Here is a 5,739-nt window from a genome sequence, read left to right as displayed (position 1 = left end):
AGAGTTTGAGGACTTAATATACAGTCTGATTGTCAAACCGTGCGCTGTGTACTTCACCGGTGGGCAGCTGTGCCCAACTGGTACTCATCACTTGGCCATTAGTATTTGTTTGTAACAAGTTCGGTAATGATGCTTTCCATTTGCAAAATAGAGAATGATTTTTTTTCCCATCATACAGTGAAACTTGCCCAAGATGGAACCTGTAAAAGCCGGAAAACTCCTCAAGCCAGAAAATACCTATAGTCTCAGCATGCCTTATGATGGATTACGTAATTTAGTCTGTATAAACTAAACATCTAACATGGAAAAGGAAAGTAGAGTTACCCTGTACACTGTGTTCACTACTCACCTATTGTGAGCACAGAACAGAGGTGACACCACTTGCTCAGGGAAGCAAGTTTTAAGCCCCCCACTCACGCAGAAGGAGATCGAAGCTGTATTGTCTGCTTCCTAGAAAAGGGCTTTAACCACCAGGCTACACATTCAGTGTTTTCCTGCCCTTCTTCCTGTCTTCCTTTTGACGCTCCCCCACTGCACCGCGCATGTACTAATAACTGGATGAAATGAATGCTGAGCTGTAAGACAACTTCTTTCTCATTGCATGGAAGAGCCCAGTCCAGAATCCAGGCCCGTTCTCATCTAGTGCAGTATCCATCTCACAGAGCCACATGCTCTCTGCATTTTCTGGTTCCTTGAATCTCCCTTTCTTGCTCAGGAGAAAGTGAATGCCTTCTCTATGACATGGTGGTTAAAGCACAGTGCTAGGAAATGGGAACCACAGTTTTAAACCCCCTCCATGTGAGGAGAGGGCTTAAAACCCAGGTCACCTGCTCTCTGGATAAGTGCTCTAACCATTAGCCCAGGGGGATAAAATACAGGAGGGCCCTGTGTTGTAGTTTTCTGCCTGTGTACAGTTTTGAGACCTACCTAGCTTTGCATGTGTAGTTGGGTAAGTACCTGCCCATCCCTACTGGATCACAGGCATGCACAGTGGGGGTGTGCTTGAATGAGTGTCAATAGCTGAACTGCAAATGGTTCCAAAAGCTGGGGTTATGTGGCTGAGCACATGCCACCAAGGTGTGCAAAATAAAATAGGATTTAGCCCTAAGTCTTTCATCATGTCACCACCACTCAAAACGTCCTATTTTGGATTTTTATGGCATCAGCTGTTTCTCTAAAAATCAAGAGTCCCTTCTCCAATGTGTCAGGGAGAATATATGACCAATTTATTTAATGTTGTCCATGCTTGAAGCATCAGTGGCTGTGGAAAATTATTTTTTGTCCTTGAGATCATCTAAGAGCAGCTCAACCAAAACACATGGCGGGGTACTTTCCAAGGTGGTCTTCCCACAGTGATGTTTTAGGCTTGACTCTGAATCTGGAAGTGCTTTAGCAGTCGGTCAAAGTCTGCAGCAAGTAGCTTTGATGATGCAGAACTTCATGGTACCTGTAAGCTACTTCAGCAGCAAAGGCACCAGTCTCCTCAGGAATATCCTTGGTTGTGAAATGGTTAGCTGCAGTGCTGCTAGCATCCTTCAGTCTTGCTGAGTTCAGTTGCTTCCTCATAACATCCACACTGTCCGTTTTAACAAAAAACAATGTTGGCCATCTGTGCACTGAGACTGAGCCACCCCTGGATCCTTGTGTTTGCCAGTTGACTATATAAATTTAGACTCTGATAACCACTCATCCCTGAAAGAGCAGACTCTTTCCTGTTTCCTTTTTGGGGGGTAGTACAGACCTCCCTTTTCAGTATATCCTCATTTTAATGCTCACATGCTTTTTCCTTACCTTAGATCAATCAATTGGAGAGGTTCCTGCAGAAGAAGGACCCAACAGCTTCGGGGATAGTAGCTGGGTGCAGAACAGGAGATAGAAAGTTCCTAAGATACCAGGAAGGAGCAATATCAGCGGCACAGAGAAGTCCAGAGAAGGAACTTGATAGCCTGGCCCTGGGGCTAGTGCCTAGTAGTACCTTATTTGAACAATTTTGCCACTGGAAAAGTTTTCAAGATTCCTACCACCTAATGGAAGCAGAGTTAAGGCAGCACTGAGCAATCTGGCAATACCATCCTATACGACCATTTAAGCGAAGGGAAAAAGAGCTAGCATGTCTAATCCAAAACACAGGGAGCACTTTAGGGGGTCATAGCGTAGTCATTCAAACTGGAGATAAGATTTAAGGAAGAATCTTACACTAGTAGGGGAATGGAGAGGGTGCTCTAAAACATTACCAACTTGTGTGGTTTAAAAATTTAAAACCAGTGTCGATGGGTAATTAGGTTTTCTATGAAACTTTTTCCCCTCTGTTTTCTGCAGATAATAAACATTTGCTGCCAGTTAAACTGACGAGGTCAAAGTCTCTTTCTTTCCGTATCCTGTGAGATGAAGTATAAGTTTCATTCTCTTCCATGAGTCACCAGAACTTCAAGCCCCTTGGGGCAATTTTCAGCATCTTTGAACAAAAAAGCTTTGGGATTAGCTGGAAACTTTCAGTTTTTGATTTGTTTTCCATTGAAAATTAGAGACTTTTAGCTTCCTCTGTTTTGCCAGCTGAGTGGTCTGATTATCAGAGGTTCAGAGAAATCTCAGAAATCCTCTTGGAGTCTATTGGAATAACAGCTTTGAAAAATCATAGATTGTAGTTCTTCCTCCGTTTTCAGTACTGAAGCATGCTGGCTTTGGTAGGCATTCGTGACTGCCAAAGAGGAGGGACTTGCCTTGAAGACCTGCCATGGCTTAAGTAGACATGGTGCATAGGAGGTCCTCAGGAGCTTTAAGCCAAAGAGGCCATTTTCTGTTTGAGTGAACATGATGAAGATTCGAAGGTGTAGCCAATTGAATTGGTCCTGGGTTTTGATGGCATGTGGCACAATAGTCAAAAAGCTCCTATAAATCTATTTAATTCTCTCCTTGTAGAACCATCTTGGGCACAGCTTACACTGGAAGAGAGTGTTATGGGTGATAACGGCTCGATCAGTACTGTTGGACATTGCGTGGGTGATTGCATATTTGATATTCAGAAGCCAAATTCATTATGTGTATTTATTCCAACTGCATAAAATGAATTTGAATAAAGCTGTTTGATTTGGTGATTTAGCAGATAGATAAATATAGCTTCTGAATTAATTTATCAGTCCATTAATACATTGTTTAATTTATCTTTGTCCGCAGTCGAGTCATCTAGAGGCAGACTAGTGAATATTAACTCCCTCTTCCGCTGCATTTGAATCACACAGTTCTGTTTATTTACTGACTGCCATATCAAGGACTTTATAGATGTCTGAAAGGGACAAACAACTTGCAGATGTATTTGAACACTGCTAGAGAAGCAGTGGGAGAGCAGGTAGTGTGTCTATTCAGATTCTGTTTATTGCTCTAACTGCCTTCTGCTGTGCCATTGAGCAAGTGATGTAACTGGCCCGCGTCTTACTTTCTCCATCAGGAAACCAAGCAAATAATACCGAGTGTACTTCAGAGGGGTGTTATGAGTCTGAAAGGACAATTTTTTTTTTGTTAAACATACAGATCCTTAGGTGATAGTCATTGGCAGTCCCTTGATATGAGGATGACGAGCTTCCAGTAAATAAGGAAGTCATCAGTAAATCTGTAGATGACCGAGGGAGACAACCCAGGATGATACATTTCTGATGTATGATACATGATATCAATGATACATGATAGGTGACGGAGGGAGACAGCCTAGGATCCACGTTTGACTGCAGATGTAGCAAATAATTTCAGGAGGAAGGAGTAGGTCCAAGTGATGTTGGGTCACAGCTCTTTCGCTTTGTCTCTCTTGGCTATTTGTCTCCATAAAGAGGTGAGTTTGCTCAAAGCAATTGATGCCTTGTTGTATATCACAGTGCACTGGGAGACAATTCAGTGCTGGAATCTCCTAGATATTGATGTTAAAATCACATTTCTTCAAGGTGTCCTTGAATTGCTTCTTTTGCTCACCTCTAGAGCAGTGACCATAGGTAACTTGCACGTATAGGACCTGTTCTGAGAGCCAGTTATCAGGCATCCTTATCATCATCTAAGCTTATCACCATCATCTAAGCATGCTGTGAAACTTAGATGATTTAAGATTTGTCTACGCTGCTCTGGTGGCAAGTCCTGGAAGTCAGTGGAGCTTGAGGACACAACCAAGCTCGCAGGCCTGTGTTGACTCAAAAATATATCAGTGAGGCTGCTCAAGGCTCATCCCTTTGTGTTCACTCTCAAGCCTGTGGTCTCCAGCAGCATGAGGCTGGGCTCTGGTAAGGAGATCAAATCAGCTTTGCTGGCATGTGTCTATGTTTGGAGGGTGCCCAGAGGCATAAACTGGTGGGTTTTCTCCTTGGCAAAACCCTGCCAAGAGTGAGGAGGAGGGAGCAGGAGAGGTGGGAGAACAGCGTTACCTGCTCCAGGGACTCAGAGTCTGCAGCTGCTGCTGGCATGGAAGGGTCTGTCCAGCACCACAGATGCCTCAGGGACTTGCCATTCTGGCACCCTCAATATAGTGGGTGCCCTGAACTGGTGCCCTGCTGGCCTATACTTAATTATGCTACTAAGGGTGCCTACAGATTTGGGTGGGTGAGATGTGGGCAGGAGCCCCTCCAGCACCTACGTTGCAGTGGTATAGAGAAGTGCAAGGCCATGCTGCTATAGACTCAGTTCAAGTGTAGTTCAGATAAACTCCTGAAAGTCTGGATCCTTTATCCAAGTGCATATAAACCTTTGGAGCCTGAAACAATTGCAGGAAAACAAGTTTCTCCTGAGATTTCCAGTGCCTCTTGCTTCTGATTTGGCTTGGACCAGAATGCAAACAGCTTTTTCTTGTGGTACTTCAAACAAATCTGGTTTTGGGCCTGGTAGGAACCATGAAGTGAAAAGACTCAGAAAAATGAAAGCTAATAACTGCTGAAGCTAATCAGACCTCTCAGATGGTATTAGTGTTGGCTTGGACTTTACCTTTCAGCTAAGGCACTCAGATAGAACAGTGATGAGCTTGGTATCCATGGAAATCCACAGAAAGGCTGTCATTGACATGAATGCGCTTTGAATCAGAGTCTAAATTCTGACATGGAGGAAGTAAGAGAGCAAGAGAGTATAAAACAGGAATCAATTTTACTTGAAGAAGACAAAAATCCTGGAGAAGCTGTGAAAGTGGGGAGCAGCCAAGGGCAATATTTTATCCAATATTTGCACACCTATCATTTTTATTTGTGGGGTTTTTTTCTTTTCTATTTTTTTTTAAAATCCTTTCACTTTATTTTCTTATGATCTGGGTATACTTTAAACTTCAAGGGCAAAATGGGTCTAAACAATGGTGAGATTAAGTGCATGCATGTTCAGACCCAGGTTGGGAGAATGCTGCGGTATGATGCCGGTGCTGTTCAACCTAGTTTCATAGTTTCTAGGGTTGGAAGGGACCTGAGTAGATCATCTAGTCCGACCCCCTGCCATGGCAGAAAAGAGTACTGGGGTCAAAAGACCCCAGCAAGGTGTTCATCTAACCTCTTCTTAAAGACCCCCAGGTTCGGAGCCAGCACCACTTCTCTTGGAAGTTGGTTCCAGATCCTAGCTGCCCTGACAGTGAGTTAGTGTCTCCTGATATCTAGGCTAAATCTACCCTCTGCCAGCTTGTGACCATTATTCCTGGTCACTCCTGGCAGTGCTCGGCAGAACAGGGACTCCCCCAGTGCCTGCTGATCCCCCCTGACTAGTTTGTAACAGGCCACTAGATCCCCCCTC

Source organism: Gavialis gangeticus, unplaced genomic scaffold, assembly GCF_001723915.1.
Source record: "Gavialis gangeticus isolate Ggan-Ray unplaced genomic scaffold, GavGan_comp1, whole genome shotgun sequence".
Lineage (NCBI taxonomy): Eukaryota > Metazoa > Chordata > Crocodylia > Gavialidae > Gavialis > Gavialis gangeticus.
This window is presented reverse-complemented; position numbering follows the sequence as displayed.